General features: G+C 36.9%; 1 pseudogene; it reads right to left on the bottom strand.

The window, feature by feature from the left end:
* Positions 1-1649: 1649 nt before the first annotated feature.
* Positions 1650-1768, bottom strand: LOC111742868 (annotated as a pseudogene).
* Between the last annotated feature and the right edge of the window lie 21732 nt (positions 1769-23500).

Consider the following 23500-nt stretch of genomic DNA (forward strand, 5'->3'; position numbering starts at 1 on the left):
GCCCTTTAGGTTTAAGAAAGTTCTTATTTTTGTTTATTGTTTACTGTTTTGACCAGAATTTTACCTTTTTTGAGATTAAGATCTGATCATGTTTTTATTTTGGGAGGTGTTTGCCTAGTATTTATTTTGATCTTTTCTGTATCATTTTGCTTTAGATGTGTCTCTTGTATAAAGCATAGAGTTGGGTATTATTTTTTGATTCAGTCTGAAAATCTTTCGGTATATAAATTAACTTTATGTTTATTGATATTCAGATAAATTTGATCTTTGATTAATTGTATTATTTTATATATTCTGTCTTAGTAGTTTTTAAAGTGTCTTTCACTGTTCTTTTCTTTGCATGTGCATATATGCTAGTGTGTAGTTTTTGTTGATATTGAGAAAGGTTTGTGTTAGTTTTTTTCTGTAGTGCCTAATACCTTTAGTCTTCTATTACTTCAAACAGTATCCTTTAATTCCCTACCCAGCAGTGTTAAAAACTGGCATTTTTCTTCCCCCTGTTCCCTTTTCTCCAACAACAGATTTTAGTTGATAATAGTATCTCTCTTACTCTTTATATTGTCAAATATTATTATATTTCTACTTCTTGGGTCAGCAACTTTAAATAAATTTTAACTCTAAACTACTACAGATAAAGTAATATAATTACTGTAGCTCTTATTTTGTCCTCCCTTTTTTCTCCAAGTTTTGTTAGTTTTATGATTTTCATAATACCAAGATATAAAACATTTACATTCTGTTCTGATACCCTCTTCTGCATTTGCTTTAGTCTTAATTCTGTAGTTAAATATATTCAGTGCTCATAGGCAATCCTTTCACGATAATGTTCCCAGTCATCTCTCAGTTATTCGAAATTCCTTCCTCCACAGTGGCTTTCTGACTGGTGAAATGGGTTCCAGATACCATTCAGAGAGTGAGCTTTCCAGGACGATGCCTGACTTATCGACTTATCCTGTGTTCCCAGGAAAGGAAAAGGTGAGCCTGAGACAAGAGCTTGTGTACAGGGAGTTTGTTTGGGAAGTGATACCAGGAAGCAGGAGTGATAGATCAGGGTGAGAGAAACAGGAAAAGGAGGGAACTCCATCGCGTGCATGCATTATTGAATTGATAATCCTATAGGAAAATGATCCTTGATCCTATAGGGACATTCTGAAGGCTATACTGAATGTTTCATAGAATTGTCTCCCCAAAAGACAAAAGGAAGTATTTCTCCACTGATTTTCATCCCCATTTTGTTGAAGGCCTTAACTGCCCCGTATTTCCTGGTTGAGAATCCATGAGTGCTGACTATGACTCATCCTTGAGGTTCATTGCTATTTGCATAAAATGGGTTAAAATCTATGTGGAAATATTTGCCATAAATATAGATGGAATCAGAGGTGAGACCAAGAAGGATATGAGGTATATATGAGGTATCTGATATAATTTATTTTAATTTTCTGAAACTGATTTTAATTGTCCCTTTGACAGGAGGTTAAAATTACCTAATATTTCTAATCTATTTAAAATTTTACTGTTGTTTCATATTGTTAATTTCCAGTTTTATTTTTTATTTTATTTTATTTTAGGCGAGGCAACCCTTGGTTAACCTCACAGATTGCAAAGACCTTGTCAGCTTACAATCCCTTATTTTTCTATTTTATTTTTTATACCTACAGTACCTGGTCTTCCTAGGTGGTCTCCCACCCAAGTACTAACCAGGTCTGATCCTGCTTAGCTTCCAAGATCAGATGGGATCGGGCTTGTTCAGAGTGTCATGGCCATAGACTCCAGTTTTATTTTTATAATCAGAAGATATAGCAGGTAGAATTGTCACTTTTTGGAATTTATTGAGATTCTATTTTGGGCTTAGCACATAATCAAATTTCATAGATTTTTCCATGAATATATGAAAAGAATGTACATCTTCTCTGCAGAACACAAATTTCAATGTATCTTTTCATTCAATTTCTTATTATTTGTTCAAATTCCCTATCTTCTATTCTGTTCTTGGTCCTTTTGTTCAGTTAAGGATTGAAAGAGAATGTTTAAGCCTCCCTTTTAGAATGTGATTTTGTCAATTTCTTCTTATATATTGCTTTAATGTATTTTCATTAAAGTTAATGGCCCCCATTTTGGAGGTTTAGAGGGTGTAGTTACCCACAGCTCTCTCCTTTCCAGTTTATAAACTAATTGAGAAAGATACTCAGAAATCACACTGGGATTAAATATTAGCTTTGTTGCATACTAAACTTAATTGAAGGATTTAGCTTGAATTTATAGCCAAAATAGACTTTCTACTACTCATTTTATTTATTAATGAATGGAATAGCTAGGATGGGAAAAGGTAGTGGGCCCAGAACTTCTAGATAGTGGGGATAGGGGCAACACTGAGGTTGAAAGAACATGCTGGGAAGTATATCATGAAGCTGTGTCTGCATAGCAAGCACACTGTTTTACTATAAATTCTAGTGGCTTGGGTGGGGAGGGGCTGAATTTCTCCAATGCCACGTGTTAATGGTACTATTCTATGTTCCAAGAAGGTTTCCACATGGAATAGATTGTGTTTTTAGGTAGGTAGCTCTAAGAGAGCATGCCAAAGAGAGTTGTCCAACAATGTGCAATGATCCTTTTATTTCACTCATCAAATAAGTCATCTCTGTGGATGGAGCATATGTATGAGACCTGAGGAGAAAGCACTCCTGGAGGCTTGGGCCTTAACAATTGTGAGAGACTAGGGGAGGGAAGCCCGGCACTCATAGGGGGAAAAGTGGTGTCTTTCCCCTTTGTCATAACTGTGTAATTTTTAGCAACATTAAAATCTTTTTTTTCTCCAATTAATTTCTTTTACCTTGAATTTCATTTTAGTGTTGATAGCAAGACCTCCTACTTCTCTTTGGTTTGTATTTCTCATAATATCTTTGTTCATCCTTGATTTATTTTACGCTTTCTATATTATTTTTGATAGATTGTTTATAAAGAACATACAGTTGGATTTTTTCATGTTGCTTTGTGTATTTATTTAACATAATTTAATTTTATTGAGTTAACAGTGGTTTATAATATTTTTTAACTTTCAAGTGTACAACATAATTTGACCTCTCTATATATTGCATCATATAGTTGGATTTCTTTAAAAGCCAACATAAGTGATTTTGCTTTTTACATTTAGAGTTGTTACTACTGACTGGGTCTTGTTTTACATTTGCCATCTAATATTTCTTGATTTTTTTCTTTATTAGGTTTTCTTTCTTTCTCTTTCTCTACTAATGATTTGAAAGCAACTGACCCTAATTCTTTTATATCACCTTAGCATTAAATATATATGTATTTATCCATTCAGTTATTCCCTAAAGTTTTCTATGAGCATTAAAAATGAATCCAAATCTGTTGACCTCCCTCTGGGCAGAATATAAAAATTAGCACTTTCTTCATTCTTCCTTTCTTACCTCTTAATTTTCTGTTGAAATATTATAGGAATTTAAATTTATATTGCTATTATTATTTTACTTTATTTTCCCTTTCAAGACTTTTGGTTAATATGAATATTAAGTTTATTAATCATATTGACAATTATTTAGATGCTAACTATTTTATTGGTTTCACTGGTTGCTGACTTTTCTTCTGTACCTTGTCTTTGCTTTTCAAATTTTTCTTTTTCTTTTAGTGTCTCAAATATTTCCTTAGTTAATTACTATAAAGTACCAAGTTACTTTAAGAATAGTTACTAAGACTATATATTTTCCCTCAAATTGAAGTCAATTAGCATTTCCCAGATAATGAGTGCCATTCTAAATGAGTTCGAGCAATACAAGGACAAACAAAATTAAGCATGCTTCTTTATTGCAAGCTTCTCAGTTTGTACTATACAATTACATTTTTTGAATCTTTAAAAGGAGCATACATCATTTCCTAAATTCAATACCACTCCAGTTCTCTTGGTATGTAGTTAACATTAAATAGAGAACTATTATTTTAATTCAAATTTCTTTCCCCAGTAACTTCTTTGTTTGCCTAGATTTTCTTTATTACTGAAATGAAAATGTCAACAGGATATATTTACTGTAGGTCTTTTTTATTTCTCCTAGTAGTTTGTATATCAATCAAACAAGGTTTAGTGCATAAAATAAAAACTAGAGATATTGAACAGAAAGGATTTAACACCAGGAAGGAAGTGCTTCAGAAAGTGGAAAAACTGGAGGAGCAGGCTCTAGACTGGGCTTCTGTGACTGACTCCCAGAGCACCACTTCCTCTGTCACAACCAGGAGGCCTCCTGACCTCAGGAACATGATATTTCAGCTGCAATTCAGGGAATTGAAAGCCATATTTGGAAATGGAAAGCCACCGTTATCGCAATAGTTGGACATGGGAGCCCAGAGTCTGGCTTTTGTGGCCCCTGCTGCAGCTGGAGACTATATTTGGCAGACTCCATAGTCTTGGTTATCAGCAGGAAAAAAATGCCTCAAGCTGAAGGAAGATAGCCTTTGCCTCATTGCATCCAGAACCCTGGGGAGTGTCATTTTTAGCTTTTCAGTCTTGGGAGCTCAGGAAAATTACAGTTTCCCAATTGGCAGAATCTTAGACTACTGGGGTGAACTAATCTAATGAAGGCCAAATGCTCCAGTGATTAACCTTGTAATGGGTAAGACTCCAGAACAGTCCTCAGGATTTATTTTCTTTCTCTTTATCAGAAGACCCAGTAAGCAATTTTGCTTTGCCATGAATATTCTGAACAAAGGCTCATTTAGGTAAACAGTCCCATTGATTCCTGTCAGCTTCTTCCCTTGTACTTTCTCACAGAACTTCAAAACTGTTCCCAAACTGTTCCTGCTATTATTCTGGTCACCAAAACAGTGGTCAAATCCAGTAAAATAGAAATAAAATTTGTGAGACTAATTGCTGCATTGTTCATAAGAAACATATCCTGAATGACTCTATTATTGAGTAACAAGAATGCTCTGACAGTTTTCACATATATAGGTCACATTCCTTTATCTAACTGATGTAGTACCCCAAGCCCTGTCTTCCCATACCCAGACCTGAAAAGCAGAGTTCTATGATCTTAGCCAGTGTTCTTGAACAGCCAAAAGCTCTGTGGGTGTGTTCCTGAACACCCTCTACGAGACACTTTAAAAGATGCACATTTGCTGACTGCTTTTCATCATCCCGGAAAGTCACCAGAAAATTCTGGGTTTTTTTCTAGCTTTAAATTCTCACCAAGACAGTGTACATTTTAAGACATTGTTTCCAAAAAGATCTTAGAGAGGAGAGACCAAGAAAAAGAACTGATCTTCTCTCATTGGTGTTAGTTATTTTATCAGATTGCCTCATTGACACGTGGCACAGGACCAAAAAGAGAGTGGATACATGATATAAGCAAAGAGCATTGGCTTACAGGATAGCAGCCAAGGGTTGTTAGCCAGCAGAGTGTTCTCAGGACCAATTATTCATTTTCTCCCTGAGTTTCTCTTGCAGCAAAGTGAGGATAGTAATACTTGCCCAGCTCACTTTGTGGAGTCACTGTCTGTGCCAGATGTGTGTGTCCAAGTACTGACAGCCATACAGAGCAATAGAATAATTAACAGGACAAGTGGAGCCGGTTTATGACAGTGATAAGACTCAGCTGTTATGGGGACAGTAAAAACTTGATAGCCCCCTCCTCAGGGCCACAGGTTCTGGCCTCAGAGTTTAGTGCATAAAACAGAAACCACTGTTTCTGCTCAGTGGCTGAGGCACTGAAAGCAGACAGTTTCTGACCCTCTCTTGTACTGAGGCTGTTTCGGTGCTGCCCAGGCTAGAAACTTTATTTCTCACCCATCCAGAAGCCCCATGAGCAGCAAACTCTAACAAGAACCATTTTTACGGAAGCGGGGCCTTGGTTCCAGAAGGGAATTTTGAAAATGCTGGGAGAAGGCTGTGCATTTTCCACTGCACACTGACACAGGACAATCAGACCTAAAGAGTTCTACGATTCCTGCCCAGCCAGCCACTGTGCCATGCTGTGATGGTGATACACTTCTTAGAAGTACATCTTTGGCACCTACTTTAAAATAACCTCTTAGCTAAAAGAATAAATTATAGGAGGAGGCATTTTGTGTTCCGGCCCTAGAGATTTAAAGGAATCTATACTTTCTGGGATCTGTCTTTTCCAAGAGCCATTTGGAAAGGAAACCTAAATGAACATTTAAAAACCCTTTTAACTTTAGCCTGCGAGGTTCAAAATGCATCCTAGGAGGCCTGTGAGTCAATATAACTGAGCCAACTGCTTCCAGCAGCTCCCACACGCCTGCTGCTCTGAATTTGATGTACCTTTTAGTTTGCCCGTAGTTTGAGGAACCTGCTAAGAATGACTTTATTTGCCATAACTCAGATTTCTTCAGACTAATGTGTTATATCCAATTAAGATGGTGTAGTACTATCACCTTGCTCTGCTAACCACAGCTGCTTCTGCTGAAATGTGCCATTTAATCGGGATTGTCCTCAAAGCCAAGGAACAGCTTTGCTGATTGTGGCTGATATATCATCTCAGCAGATATTTGAATTTCTATTAATATTTAACCTAAAATATCTTCAAGTGTTTTAATATTCCCAATCAATAAGTAGAAAAAAACAGATATTAGAAAATTTATTTTCCCAGGTAATCCTACTTATGCTCTATGAGATTTCTTTTCTTGCTTTACTATTATAATAATTGCCCTGCTAACTTCACAAGGTTATCATGAGACTCAGGTGAAGAATTATATTTTAATGTGCAGGATAGGCTATCACATATGCTACAGATGTATGTGGTAAGTGCCAGCCTAACCTATGATCTTTATTGTCTGATAAAACAGGACCTGAACTCTGAAGGCAAAGTCTTAAAAATGTACACAGTGCTGTAGATATATAGTTTTGGTAACAAGAAATATTTAAACTCCATTCTTGACCATCTCTTTATGATAATAATAATCCTGTAGCAGGAATTTATGTCTGGAATTAACAGTCATCTGTACTTACTGACTTTTTATGTCTCTAAGACAGATAGTAGTCTCTGAGATTCATCCTGCTCCTAATCAATAATAACGATGTCAAGTTTTGTCCAATATTTCTTTTATCAAACAATTTATGAATAATTCTCTGTGTATCATGCAAAATGGACAAAGGAAACAAGTAAGAACCACAAAATTAGATGGACAAATAAAAATCCATAAATGTTTCGTATCGCTTTTTTCTTTTTAATTTTCACGTGTATTAGTCAGCCTGCACTGCCTGTCCTCTTCTAATTCAGCTGACTTGGCAGTCTTCCCAGTGTATAGGTTTTCAGAGTTGGCCCTGGGCAAAAACCTAACAAGGCCTCCTTAGCACTCAATTTAACACATTTTCCCTTCAGTGTAGCACATTTTCCCAAGACAGCTACCTGGATCTCCTCTGAATTACCCATCTCTCAGAGTCCAGGATGTCCATCTCTCAACTCAGAAATCATCACCTTTTCCCTTTCAGGAGCTTTCCACAAACATGGTGATAATAGCTCACAGTTAGCAGAAGCACCTAGGGCTAAAGAATGGTCATTTTGCTCCAGACTGATTTGGGCAGCTACCTATCACACTTATGGCTAGGGCTGGCCTGCTTTCTTTTTATAACTTTGGATCCATTTTGTGAATTACAATTAAGTAACATTTTGGTAGAACAAATGCTGAATTAAACTTGAACACTGAATGTACCTCACATGGATTTCCTTTAGAGGGCACTATTGATTCTCTGAAACCATGGAAACCTTTCTTCATGTTTTCTTGGTAAAGTTGGCCAATTTTGGTCATATTGGGCTTGAAATCTACCATATAGTACGACATTAGCATCATCCTCATCACTAAATCTATACTTTGAAGAGATTGTCTATGTACAGAATAAATAAGAAGCTAAACCACAATGCTGGTTGTTAGGACAAGTCACCAGTACAACACATATAGTTTTCTATAATGGAAACTTCAATTGGTTTATTTGCTTTATGAAGTCTCTAAGTGAGAATTCCCTTTTGTCAGATGATGTAAAATTTAAATTAAACGATTCAGTCTTTCATTTATAACAAATTGGAAACTAATGTCTCATTCTAGAAATAATAGATCATTATTAACATATTTATAGGTTAACACCATTAATACCATGTTGATAGTATTTTCATTCAGAAATCCATTAAGGTCTGGAAATATCCTAATAAAATTTCTTCTCAAATTTCTTGTGTTTCTGAGACTCTGCCAATTCACAGATTTTTGATAAAAGCCGTAAGGGAGAACTTTTTTTTATTCTCTAAGTTAACAAAAATAGAAATTTATAAGCTGGTTCACTGCAGTCTTTCTCTAATTTTAAAACAATGGGACCTAAAATATTCCAAAGCTCAAAAACATAATTTTTCATATATAAATATATTCATATCGCCACCTACCAGGGTTTGCTTCATGCCTTGTATAGTAATTTCTTACTAAATTACCAGTGTTCTGGGAGTGGGTAGTAGTCTCAAAGTGTTTTATAAATAAATGCATTAACAAATAAAAAGGTCATGTGTACACCAGAGATAAGAGAAAAAGGCGGATTTTCATTGTCTAATGAAGTAAATATAAATTCACCAGACCAGCATTTAAGACTCTTCACAGGATGGTTCCAGTTTGTCTTCCTAGCCTCAGCTTCCTCTACCAGTGACCTAAGGTCCAAGCAAATGGCACCACTCACTATTCTCTGGACATTTGTGCTTTCCTATATCCCTCCCTTTACTCATCCAGTATCTTCCACTTGGAATGCACTTTCCTCCTCGGCTCCCCTCCCCAACCTAATAAGAGTCCAATCCATCCTTCAAGTGGTATTTTGACTCACTCCACTGAGTCTCCTTCAAAATGGACCTGCCAATTCTGTGGATTTCCTGCCAAGTTATATATAATCTCCACTTGGAATTTATTAATTCTGTTTTGTATTTAAGTGGTTTGAGTGTTTACTTCATTACTCTTTCTAAATTGCAAAATTTTTAGAGTTGGTTTCAGAATCTGCATCAAGTCTAGCGCTCAGCATGTGGTAATAACTCACTACATATTTTTTTCAAATGAATCAGGTTAAACTGAGACACTGTTGCCATTTGCCTAATGAGAGGCATTGAAGGCAGAACTTGAACAGTGTGGTAAGAGAAGAGTGAGGATAAGTGCCAGAGACATTAAAAGTGAAGTGAAAGGCCTTTACCAACTGATTGAATGTGGAAAGTAAGCACTCTGTCACTCTTATGCTCTTTATCCTATTTTACTTTAAATTATTGCACTTTTCTGATATAATACAATATGTATTCTCTCACTAGAATGAAGATCAGAATGGGCAGGAACTTAGTTTTAGTTTAGCTCTTCACTATATCCACAGTACATAGGAGAGTTCAAGACATATTTTAGGTGCTCAATAATATTTGATGGGTAAATGAATGAACTAATAAGGATGCAAAACTGACAGAAAATCGTCCAGCTAAAAGGATAGCAACATAATCAACAGATCAGGAAAAAGAGAAGAAGGAATAAGTTTGGAGAAAGGATGATTTAGAGATGTGTACATGGACACGTAAGATGGACACTGAGGAAACAACTGAAAATTTGCATTGAGATTTGAGAAGAAAGTCAGACTCAGATATGTAGATTTGGGCCTGATGACATAGCTGTGATTGCGGAAGCCATGAGACTAGATAGTGTTGTGAAGGGGAGGGGTATGCACAATAATGAGTGAAAATTGGTCCTAGAAGTAAGGAGAAAACCAGAGATATTTTATGTCCTTTTCTTGACTAACCTCTCTACTATCTTTGATGTTATTCAATTTCTTTTCCCACTTGGTTTCACCATTTTTTACTGGTTCTTCCTAAACGCTGTGGAGCTTTATTTCCTAAAAATCTTTTAAATTTATTCTGCCTTTTTTTTTTTTTTTACATGTACAACCATAGTTTTAGTTCAGAAACATCATGGTCTTTATCCAAATTCTTTAGCACCCTCCTTACTGGTCTTCCAGTTTCCGGATACCTGCCTCCTATTCCACCCAGTACCATTCCACCAGAATGATCTTTATAAAACACAAATCTGATTATGCCATTAAATGGCTCAGAATTCCTCAATGGCTGGCTATCCACGATTTATGTCACAGTATTCAAACCCTTGACTGACCTGGCCTCTGCCTTCTTGTACAACTTCATCTCCTGCCCCTCCCCCACATTCTTTATAACCCTACCCCTATAACAAGCCACTTGTCGTTTGCTCATTGCACCATGCTGTTCCCTGTGCCTTTGACATTTTCCAATCGACAAACTCATTTTTTCTTAAAAACATCCAAGAATTGCCTCTTTTTGAAGATTCTCTGACTCTTAGTAGATTTAGATGCTTCCTCCTCTCATATGCCTCCACTATGGCTTTCACCTGTTGTTTCGTTGCCTGTTTTCATACTGCCTTTATACTTTCTTCGAGGGCAAGAGCTAAATTCTTTCAATGTTTGCATCCTCAACATCTATGTCAACATCTATCGCAGTGTGTGGCAGGTGGATGATAAATATTGATGGAATAAATGGATAAAAAGGAGAACATATCAGGGAGGAGGATGTGGTGATCAGAGAAGCTGGAACTGAACAATGACATTTGGATTGCTTTACAGAGAAATGACTCTGAGAGAGCAGATTCACTAGAATGGTTGAGGCAGAAGCCAGATCGCCAAGTCGAAGCAACAAAGATAGATTGTGCTTAGCATTTCAGATGAGATGCTAAGATAGCCTGATGGAGTAGGAGGTTTGGGGAAGCTTTGATTATTAAATTTTAATTTAATATGATCTTAATTTTTGTTTCTAATTTTAGATGAAGATGAAGAGCATAAGCAAGTGATCTAATAAAAAGGGAGCTGTTGCTAATTCAAGAAAAAGGGAAAAATAACAGGGAAAATTTCCATTGGTAGAAGGGAGAGATGGACTCAAAGGCACATGGTGAAGTGGACTTTGTGATGACCTAACCAACATCTAGTTGGTAACTACCCTAAATTTCAAGTGCCTCTTTTCAAGTCCAAGGCTGCTAGCTGAATAATGCTCCAGGGAGCACTATTTCTGTTGTGTATTTTGTGAACGGCATAGAATACAGTTCTGGAATAGAAATCCATATGAATTGTGCCTCCTGGAGCTATGCAACTGGACAATGCTGCCTGGGTATCCCAAACCCTATATGCATTGACTCTACCTTGTTTCTAGAAATAGAGTATGGGGTTCAAGCCTAAAATAGTATGAAGTTCTCACATAAACATAGTTTCCAGTTTAGGGAAGACATTTCTTCCAATTTAGACCAGTGAGATCTGAGAGGAATTTTTTTCGGGCTTTTGAAAAAAAAGTTTCTTTGCTCTTCTACAAGAAGTTCTAAGAACATCTCTCGTTCGCTGCTGGAATGTGAAAAATGAAGCATGTGGCCCTGGAACTGCTGTAGCCATCCCAGGATCCCCAGGGGCTCTAACCTTAAGCTGAACTTGATACCAGCAAGGGCAGAGAAGAGAGGCAGGATCTGATTTCCCTGGCACTGTCGAGCTGCTGAAGTCTGGACTTCCAGTTACATGAAACTGTAATTCCTCTTTATTGTTTTCAGCTAGTAACAGATAGAAATGGAGCTGCAATAGCCTCAGAAAAGGAATAGAGCCCCTTCTTTCTCTTGAGAACAGAGGGTGAAGAGACAGAGAAATGAGAAGAGAAATGTGAAGATTTTTCCTCTAACATCTGTGTGTTTTATATGTGCCAGACAATACATTTAACAGTTTACACTCTTTCACATATCATCACAGCAGTCCTAGGAGAATCATCATCCCCATTTTATATGAGTAAAGTGTGGCTATAAGATATTAAGTGACAGGCTGGGTCATTGGGCAGGAAGTAGCAGAATTCATGGTTGAGTAGTGTGTACATCCAGGCTGAGGGGTTTCCACATAGGCTTTTAGCCATCAGGTTAGACCTCAGTGATTTTCTCAAGAAATCGGGGAGCATGCAGAGGCAGAGGGTGTGCAGAGTCGGGGTAAAGTAGTGCCTGAAGAGTGGAAAAGCAGGGAGTCAATTTGAGATAAATGAAAAAATTGCTGAGCAAGAGATTGGCTCTGGAAATATCAAATCTGTGTTTCACAGATTACCTTGAACAGCATAACAAGAAAAAAATGTAAACCATCCCATAACGATGTATTGACTTATCTTCATATCAAAAGTATTGAACAGAGAAAGATTTGAATATCACCAACTCGAGTTAAACTCCCTTTACCTTGTAGGTGTGGAACCTGAGGTCCAGGGAAGACACTATGTAATAATAATAACTAATGTTTCTAAAATTCAAAGTTGACCAATTTTCCCAGGAGCTTGGCACATCCGAGATTCTCTGGAAGCCACATTCAAAATAGACGAGCCAGACGTAGGTGGCATTTGCTGGAGTAAACAGGCAGAGGTTCAGTCTGTCACCCTCCGTATAGACTCCCAGCTTGTCAGTGATGTCCACACTTACTGATACCAGCTACTTCATCCTTTTACTACATTTTCTTTCTTTTGGGAAAATCCCCTTTTAAATATTTGCCTCTACTTTTTGCCTTCATATATTTTTTCCCCTATGCCTAGTTGTGGGAAAAGCACTAGAACTCCAGTGTAGGAAATTCAGGACTGAGCTCCTCCCCAGCCACTGACCATAGCTGTAGGTAGGTGCTTCCTCTCTTCCCTCAGGGATATTTGCCCTGCTTACCCCAAAGTTGTGGTAAATGAATGAGAGTGGTGTCTAGTGAAATACTGTACTACGAAGTCTTCTGTGAAAAGCAGGTTTGCGACATGACAGACTTCTAGTTCTTTCAGTTTTCAGAGATGAGTAAAGATAGAGAAAGTTTACTTATCAATATAGGGAGAAAAAAACTGAAAAAGAGGTAATATATAGCTGGACAGAATCAAGATTCAAAATGAGTTTGATATGGAGTCAATTCAAATCAAAGAAGATGGCCTTTGATAATTGCTCATGTAGAAATTCTCTGCAAAACTTTAGTTGACTTCAAGTTGATATGAACTGTAGCCTTTGCTGATTAGGAATCAAAGGAGCAAGCAGTCTACTTGGTGCTGGCTGAGCACACTCGTAACTTCGGTCTACCCTGAAGGACCCGTTTTAAGATGGATGCCAACGACTCAAGGATCTCCAGTTAAATGTGGCAAGGCCATGGAAACCACAGTCAGGAAACCACAAAGAAAGACTGAACAAACTAGGAATGGTACAGAGAAGAATGAAGAATTGAGGAAGAAGTGGGAGCAATCTGTAAATAGCTGATGAGCAGTGATGTATAAGGAATTTACTCCACACTTCACCAGAGGGCAGGTAAAGCAGCTAGAGGAATGTACAGGGAGGTAGATAGGAGTTCTATTTAAGAAAGAACTCCCAAATATTTGGATCCATCTGTAAATGGTATGAGTTATCTGGTGAATTAATGAGTAACTTAATTAAATGATCTCAAAGTGCCTTCGACTCTAAGATTTATTGATTTATGATCGTCCAAATCATGCCTAGTTCATACAGAGAGAATCATTACTAACCTGGTATAAATAGCATTTTAGTATTTTCTATGCAGATTTACCTGTATTATTCGTTTGGAGTCTACATATTTTTCTTCATAAAATATGGACCATTTGGTGTATACTACATTATAATCTGATTCTTTTCATTTAACGTATAGTAAACATTTTTTCTATCTCATTAAATATTTTATGACCTGACTTTTATAGGTCACATGGTATGGATGCTCTGTAATTATGCAATCAGCCCCCTATTTTAGGACATTTATATTGTCTCCAATTTTTAATGATTATAAATAACCATGTACTAAACCTATATACCGTCTCCTCAGCAAAAATGGACTTCTCATAAGAAGAGGTTTCATGGCTGCATCAAACAAACTAAATATCAAACTAACTTACTCTTAACATTTTTAAAGCATCTAATTTTTCTTATAATTTTACTTCGCCTGGAAACATTTTGAGGCAGGAATTCTGGCTTTTAAGTGTTCTATGCTGCAAGGAACACACCATTCATTATACGTGGGGTTTTTTTTTTTTCCATTTATAAAATTGTCTCCTTCATGTTAAAATTGCCTCAGGGTACAAGTACAAAATATAAAACATTTAATTAAAATATAAAAAGCAGAACACTAGTTTGGTAGTATAATCAGTGTTAATGACAGTATGAAAACATAACAGTGACTTTTGAAAATGAAGGAGAAAACCCTAGATTAGCTTTAAAAATATAGGGTATGAAGTATTTGAAATTATATTTTAATACAATAAGTTAGAGCACCACACATGATCGCATTAGATACAAATTGCATTATTTTAAAATAATGCTGTTTACTTTCCCTATTTATTTCATTTAACGATTCTGAGATAAGTGCACTGGAAACAAAACACTTAATTCAAGAGGGTTTTGGCCCCAAGATCGAAAAGCAAATATAAGGAGGTATGAGCACATTTGAAATGGTTTCCCTTTGCAAACAATGATCATTATTGTCAATTCAAGCCCTCTAATTTTATGATGTATGATTTAGACAAGTGGTTGTAAGAAATATTTTATTTACAAATAAAACCCATTAGCATTTATAATGTAGGCATAAGTCCAAAGCTGGGCTCAATCTGCTTTTTCCAAAGAATTAAAAGAACTTTTTAAGATAGGCAATCCTTATAGAACTCTCTAAAGATGTTTAAGAAAGGTTAATGATGAACTATGACTCAAGGTGGCAAAACCTCCAGGAAGAACACATCATTCCATTATCTGAGAAGGCATATCTGTCAAAGCATTCACTGAGGAAACAGGTTGGCAAAGAAATGGAATCTCAAGTAAAACAAAATCTACCTGAGAAAGCTTTAAAAGGAATCATTCTAAGGTTTGAGACAGCATTCCTTGAATACATAGTCACTTTCTTTGGGGATAATTTAATATTTTTTAGAAAGCTCATTGTTTGAGAATATGTAGTCCAAGAATAAATCTTTAATATGCTCCATCCCTCGTGAAGAGGAGCAGTCCCTATGCTGCCTTCGAAATCACACTTTTAGCCCTTGGCCTCTGAGGTGACTTGTATTTGTGATAATTTTCCCAGTGAGAAGTCATCTTTGCAAATAACATTCTCCAGGGACCTGGCACCATGAGATTTGCCCAGTGTACTCTATGTACTCTTCATCCTCAAGCTGAGGATGAAGATATGCCACTGACCTGTTCTTATTTCTTAGAGCCCAATCACTATGACTGTAGCCTGACTTGACGGCAGCTGAGAAGAGAGTGTTCAGGTCACAGATTGTATTCTACCTTAATATATTTTGGGAAAGAAAGAAAGGACAGAAATGAGAGGGAGAAGATAAAAGGGGCAAAACTGTGTTACCTTGGTGTGTACTAGAGAATAACCTTACACAAAGGGAGGTTTCACTTTTGTCCTTGGTTCCTCTGGGGTGATCTCTAAACCTTTAGAATATCAAGCCTGATAAGAGTCTAACAATGCGACTTAAGTGGGTGGGGTAAGGGGGACATGTCGCATCAGCTAGACCCTCAGAAAGGCTGGATACTGAGATTGGCAATGTGGATGGCCAATTAGGTCTATGTAACTAAGTCCCCATTTAACTCTGGACATCAAGTCTTGGGTGAGCTTTCCTGGTTGGCAATTTTGTGCCTATTTTCTCACATTGTTACCAGAAAAGTTAATGCCGTTCACACTCCACGGAGAGAACAATTGGAAGCTCTGAATTTGGAACTCTCCTGGACTCTGTCCCATACCTTTCTTTTTCCTTGGCTCATTTTAATCTATGTCGTTTCACAGTAATAAACCATAGCCATGAGTTTAACAGCTTTCAGTTAGTTCTGTACTTCTAGAGAATTATTGAAATGAGGGTGGTCTTGGGGACCCCTAAACTTGCACTTGGCATCGAAAGTGAAGGTGGTCTTATAACTTTGCACTCAGCAGCAACCCAGTTCCCTCTACTATGTCTCATAATGATACATCTGTGAGCTATGTCACCTTCTCCTCCTCCACACTTCTTCTTTGGCCCCCACTCCGCCACTCTATCACCCAACACGTCCATGACTATATAAGATTGCCCCAGCAAAATATTCCCCCTTAACCTTATACTCTCCCCTCTCCAGGATAAATCATCTGTTCCAGCCTGGCTGCTTCCACTGGGGTCTCCTTCCTACATGAATACACTGTCTTTACTCAGGTTACTTCCCTCGAGTGTCTCTTTTCTCTCATCTCATCCAAATCCTACCTGTATAAACATTTAAAAAGAGAGACATGGAAAAACTACAATGTCTTGGAAAGTTTATTTGAAATAAATTCAAGGTCAATTATAAACTGGTAGGATCCAGGGAGAGATAACTGTCTATTGTGGGAGGTAATGGAATAAAAACAACACCAGGTATCACCAGAATCCAAGCCACTAAAGCCTTTTGTCTGTTTTTCAGAATGAGCATAATTTGTTAATATTTTATTCTACTGTGGATTCTCACTGTCCAAATGACAAGTGTTATAATTAGTCCTCTGTGCTCACAACCAGCATTTTCCTCACACCCAGACAACTGTATGGCAGTAGTAGACAGTTTGGGACTTCACCTGTCCTCGCTTAATAGTATTTCTGGATTTCAGGTTTCTATACTACAAAAGTTCAAATTAATTAAAATAGTTTTGTTCCACTCCCAATTTTTCTGCATGTATTCTCTGTTCCTTTCTCAGAATTAAGGAATAAAATAAAAATATAGGTTTACACAGTTATAACCCAATAATGCCAAAACAGAAACATACAAATTACCTGGAATCATCAAAGCTTTTGAGTTGCTGATGGCACCACAATGATACTTCTTTGGCTACCTGCCATAATATGTACAGTCTTAACCCTAGGACTCAGGTGGGGCTGGTGACATTGGAGATTGGCCATTTGCAACCCAGAGGACACACCATCCCTCCAAGCCTCGCACTACTGAAAACCATCCTATAATGGTTTTGTAATTTCTGTAGAACTATATAACTTATATAATAATTAAAATGGTAGAGTGACAAAATGGATAGTCACTTGAAGGCCTTTTTGAAACAATCACATGTCAGGCTTGCGACCAGTGTTTCAATTCGTTAAAAAATCATCTTGTGCCATATTTGTCCTTGTTTGTTCTCTAACAAAGGGTCTTTATGATGGATTTTTAAAGTTCTGTTTCACCCCTGTAGTGAAATGAAAGTTCTTAAAATGTCATGTCGTGACTTTAGTTGGATGTTTACAGATTTTCCTTGTTGCCCTTTCATCTCAATATAGATAAGAAACACCTAAAAAAAAATAGCAGGTTACTTTGCCTTGAATCTATTGGGAGTTGTGATTGGTAGCTCCATCCTTGTGGCTCGGGAAACCCCAGTTCTTCAGCACTGGGGAAGCTTTAACTCATCATACAGCTTTTCCACCTCTTTTCACTTCAGAGCTGCTCCAAAGTTCACATGTCCTTAGGCAACTGTCAGGTTTATCAGATAATGTATGAACAGCTGTCAGGTTTTTGCTAAGCTCACCATTGCCTCAAACACAGTTCAACTCATACTCTCTCTCAAGGGACTCTATCATATTTCTTTTTTCCGCCATTAGCATCAGCTGCCCTCTTCACTCTCCTGCACCTGCTCAGCCTCTTCCACACCTTTGACATAATGCTTCTCCCATCCAGAGTGGTGCCTTTTCCTCACCCCATCTCCAAAACCTAGCAGTTCTTCAAAGCAAATGCCAATAACTTCCCCTATTAGGAAGGCTCCTCTGCTCAAACTCTTAATTTTCATTCCTCGCCTCTCTGACCTCCAAATGAACTTATAGTTATATACTTATAAAATGTTTAGCTGGAAAGGACTTTGGAGGCCTTTCAGTTCAACCTTGCTTCGATTGCAGTAATTCATCCCAGTCCGTGTCTGAATTGAAAAGGGAAGTACACTGCTCTCCCAGACTGCGGGTCTGACTCTGGACAGTTGTCTTCTTAAGAGTTCTCCTTTACACTGAGCAACGGTCTGCTACTCTGCAACCTCAGCTTCTCCTCTACAGCAAAATAAAATACGATGAAGTTACAATTTATGCAGGGGTTTGTTTTAGAGTAAGTAGACAAGATGAGTTCAGTATTACTCTTGGAAATCCCAATCGTCATCTAGAAATTATAGTAATTTTGTTTTTATGTAGATAGTCCCTTCTTTTTGAACATCCATCATGGCCATTTTTTTCTCTCCATTTTTGGAATAGATTTCTATTTATTTGACTAAACTGCTAATGTAGTTGTTGACTCACAGGTGAAGGCCATTTATATGTAAAACACCTGTTTTTTAAAAGGACAATCATGTTAACACACAGATGCTCACAAGTCAAGAGGCATCAGGAAACTGAGACGAGCTGAGATAATGTAGGTACATATTCCCTCCAGGATACATCTACTTCCTCTCATACATGATGGGCTTCACATATTTAATAGGAAATAATAGCTCTCCCAATTATTTGTGTTACTTTTGTTGCTTTGATGCTCACCACTGCCTCTCACTGTTCCTCAGTGATATTGTTCTTTTACCACACCAACAACTCTGGTGTTGATATTGTGAACTTTCTTGATTTTCTGAGAAAGTATAGTTTCAGGTTTACATACATGAAGTTGAGGTGAGAGTGGGACCACCAAGCAGAAATTGACCAGGAGGGAGACACAGACAGTTAAAGAATTAGAGCTAAAGTTTGGGCAACAAAGCAGAACTGAAAATCTAAAAATTTGGAGTCACTTTCAGGAAATTGACAGTCTTGGCCTTGCAATTAGATTATATAATTTCTGGGGGTAGAGACTGCTCCATATATTTTTCTGAAACGTCATATTATGAAAGCATTTCAGCAAACACTAAACAAGTATTTGTAGATTACGATTCAAGTTCTAGGGAGCTCAGCATATAAAAGCAATTAATTTAGAAAAAGGTGGGGGAGGAGTTTGAGCATGTTACATTTTTATGAACAACAGAATCGCCTTCCTCTCCACCCTACCTCTAATAGGCATGCATGCCTGCACAAGCACACACTGCTCACATAGCCCTGGAAACTGGTCTATGCAGAATCCCTCAGGTGTAGGGTGGGGAATTGTTAAGTTGGGGGCAAATGAAGAGGGCTTCAAGCTCCCCACTCCGTCTTCAGCAGAGCAGCCCTGTTTTAAATCCATTGTTCACAATGAGGTCTCAAGGCTGGGACATCCATACCATCAATCTCAGGGTTAATAGCTAAAGGACACACAATCTGCCTCTTGCCTCCACTATGCTCGCTAAAAGTCCTCTTTTTTTTTTTCATTTTATTACTTTATATATATTGTTGAACTGATAATACGCACCTTGGGGCACCGCTAGAGAAGAGAAATCAGCAGGACTGCTCTGAGAAGACAAGCCTAGTTTTTGCACTTTGGAGAAACTACATAGATTTTCTCTTTCCAGGGCCTGTCTGATAGCAAAGAAATCTTGATAGTCTTTTGAATCTACCTAATCCATGGCTCCCATTAGTGAAAATTTCAAATGCTCCTTTGAATATATACATGGTAAGTGGAATGGGTGGTAAGAAGTGAAAATGAAAGTTTGAGCTCAAATTGGTGAAGGTAGGACCTGGGGTCATGGCTAAGGGCTGGCCTGAAAACCCGTCCAGCAGGAGTGGAGAATGGCAGAAAGCTGAAAGGTGGGTGGGCATCTCATGGGGAGGCCCTGAATGCCCCGCTAAACAATTTGGACCTTATCCCATGGGCAAGGAGGAACATTGTTTTTCTGTTTATTTGTTTTGTTTTGTTTTTAAAGGGATAATCAGAACAATGCTTTTAGAAGGTTAATCCTGATGTGATAGGTGGATGAGAAGGCAAATTTAGCTCATGAGGTGTTTCTCTTCTAAATCTCTTTGAGACTTGCTTTTCCTATATCTCTCCAATAGTAACAGAGTAACATAGTGAGAACTAATGAGAAGCTATTAAAGGTACACATACAAGAGATTGTATGTGTACCTTAGGCTGCCTGGGTTCAAATCCAACTCTGCTTATAAACTCTGTGGCCTCAAGTAAGTTACTATAAAATAGGGGTCATGAGAAAAGTACCTACCTCATAGGGCTGTTGTTGAGGATTAAGGTTAATAAACATGAAGTACTTTGTAAGTACAAATCTATTGTCCAAGTGAGAGGTATAATTAGGGTATCCCCAGAGGGAAGGGAAAGGAACAATAAAATGTGAACAACACTATTAAGATATGACAACAACTGTTTGTACATGAAAGTAAGGGAAAATAAAGATAACAGTGAGAAATACCTTCTTAACGACCTAGAGAAAGTAATATCATTAACAGGAACGGAGAAAGCAGGAGGGTAAGCAGCAGACCTGGAGGACAATTCATGAGTTTATTTTGGGGCATACTGAGTATGCTGTCAAGCTATCTAGTTGCCTGGCAAGTGGTCAGTATTGCGGGACTAGAACTGAAGATCAGGGTAAAGACTGGATACATAGGACTAAGGTGTTCATGTGGTTAGAATTGGTGGTTGAAGTTATGACATTGACTGAGATCACTAAAAAGAGAGTGAAGGAAAAAGATGACAGAAGATAGAAATTTGGGGAAGCCTAGAAAATTAACTTTTATAGCTAGTTTTTAATATATAAAATGTTATTCTCCCAGTATGTTATAAGAATCAGTAGAGAAGGAGCTATGTCTTAATGATTTTTATGATCTTTTCAAGTTGAAAAGTACTATTTTCTCACTATAAATAATTTGTAAATATAGAAAAGCGCAAGAGGAATAATAACCATATAAAATCCTACTATTAACATTTAGGTATATTTCCTTCCAAATAACTATGTTTCTATCTCAAGGGGAATCATGCTATTTAACAAGTTTTGCATTTAATTTTTTTAATGTAGAAATTGTGTGATCCATGAGAATTAAAGATTCTAAGGAACTATCATAATGAGTGGCTGCATAGTACTTATACACACATTCCTTAAACCTGATAAGTCAAATATGTGGTCAAAGGGGCATAATTATTTCTATTTGAATTTCAGAGAGAAGAGTAGTAGCTAGGACTTCCCATGACATAACTAACACCTCCTATCTCTCAGGGCGAGGCTCCAGCTCCCTCACTCTAAGGAAATAGAACCACTATATGAAACATTTAAAACTGGAATTAACAGGGACAGCTGTCAACAAAACCAAGTGCATTGATTATTCACACTCAGTCACTGCCAATTAGAATTTTCTTTTTGAAACGAATATTACTCCATTAGTATATGAAGGCCTCATTAAGCCCTCTGAGAAAGGCCCTCTCTTGCTCTTTGGCTGAAAGGACTCTATCGTCTTCTACATTAGTCATAAAGACTTGATCTCAGTAGGTGTTTTCAGCCTGGCCAAGTACTTGAGATAACTTCACACACAACTTATAGTAGTACTAGATGGAAAAAAGTATAGATTTTATGTACTTTATTACTATAATTTCATAAGCTAAACAAACTATTCGGGGCGGGGGAGGAATTGGTACATTGTTTCCCTAAATTCATAAGTTGGAGTTATCTGCAAAAATGTAATATATAATCTTTTCCCATTAAGTCTCTTTATCAAAACAATCTTCCTTTGTTTATTCACCAGAAAACAGAGAGGCAGAATAAAAACTTTGTTGGCTTCTGATAATAAAACCTAAAGGTCAAACTGTAGGAAGATATGTAAATTTCCCTTGCATCCTGCTTTGCTTGCTCAGCAGCAGGATAAATCTCTTAACTAGCACATGGATTGTGTTTTCCAAATTATTGGTCTTCAGTAGATGCTACTAAATTGCTCAAATGGTACACAAGACAGGCTTGTAAAAAAGCAAGAGAGAGAAAATTATATTCAAAATGAATTTAAAATCCAAGGAAATTAATATCCCTCTATTTTCCTTTATTCATGTTGTCCAGGATTCATGCAGCTTGTTGGGTGTGTTGGACAAACCAGAACAAATAAATCCTTAGAAACATAAAACTATTAATAATGAATCACAAAGAAATAAAAAAATATGAATAGACTAATTAGTACTTGGGAGATTGAATCAGTAATAAAAAAATCTTCCAGTGAAGAAAAGCCCAGGACTAGACGGCTTCACTGGTAAATTTTACCTAATATTTAAAGAAGAATTAACATCGGTCCTTTTCAAAGTCTTCCAAAAAATAGAAGAGGGAACACTCCTAAATTCATTTTATGAGATCAGCATTATCCCAATACCAAATCCAGATAAGGACACTAATAGGAAAAACAAAACAAAACAAAACAAAAAACTACAAGCCAATATCTCTGGTGCATATAGACGTAAAAATTCTCAACAAAATACTAACAAACTAAATTCAGCAGCACATTAAAAGGGTCATTCACCATAATCAAGTAGGATTTATCTTCAGGATACAGGGATGTTTCAACATATGAAAATAAATTAATGTGATATATCATTAATAAAAGAATCATATCATCTCAATAGACACACAAAAGCATTTGACAACTAACATTCAACATCTATATATGATAAAAACACTTTAAAATTAGGCATGGAAGGAACATATCTCAATATAATAAAGGCCATATGAGAAACCCATTGCTAACATCACATTCAGTGGTGAAGGATGAGAGCTTTTCCTCTATAATCAGGGACAAGACAAGGGTGGGTACCCACTCTCGCTACTAGTATTCAACACAGTACTGGAAGTCCTTGCCAGAGCAATCAGGCAAGAAAAGAAACAAAACGTATTAGAATTGGAAAGGAAGAGGTAAAACTGTCTCCACTAGCAGATGACATGATTTTACATATAAAAAATCCTACAGACTTCACCAAAAAACTGCTAGATCTAATTAATAAATTTAGTAAAGTTGCAGGATACAAAATTAACATACAAAAAATCAGTAGCATTTCTATACACCAACAATAAATTATCTGAAAAAGAAGGAAAACAATCACATTTACAATAGCATCAAGAACAATAAAATACTTAGGAATAAACTTAATCAAGGATCTCTACTCTGAAAACTACAAGACATTGATGAAAGAAATCAAAGAAGACACAAATAAATAGAAAGGTATTCAATGTTCATATACTGGAAGAATTAATATTGTTAAAATGTCAGTATTACCAAAAGCCACCTAGAGATGCAGTACAATCCCTATCAAGATTCTAATGGCATTTTTTTTTTTTTTTTACAGAAATAAGAAAAGCACTCCTAAAATTGATATGGAACCACAAAAGACCCCAAATAGCTAAAGAAATTTTGAGAAAGAAAAATAAAGCAGGAGGCATCACACTTCCTGATTTCAAGCTATGCTATAAAGCTATAGTAATTAAAACAGTAGGGTACTGATATACTGTTATATAAAAAAAGACAAAAAGAACAATGGAACAGAATCGAGAGCTCAGAAATAAACCCAAGTATCTATGGTCAACTAATATTTGACAAGAGAGCCAAGAATATTCACTAGAAATAAGACAGTCTCTTCAATAAGTCAATAAGTGGTG

The sequence above is a fragment of the Pteropus vampyrus genome, unplaced genomic scaffold (genome assembly GCF_000151845.1).
Source record: "Pteropus vampyrus isolate Shadow unplaced genomic scaffold, Pvam_2.0 Scaffold102, whole genome shotgun sequence".
NCBI classification, from domain to species: domain Eukaryota; kingdom Metazoa; phylum Chordata; class Mammalia; order Chiroptera; family Pteropodidae; genus Pteropus; species Pteropus vampyrus.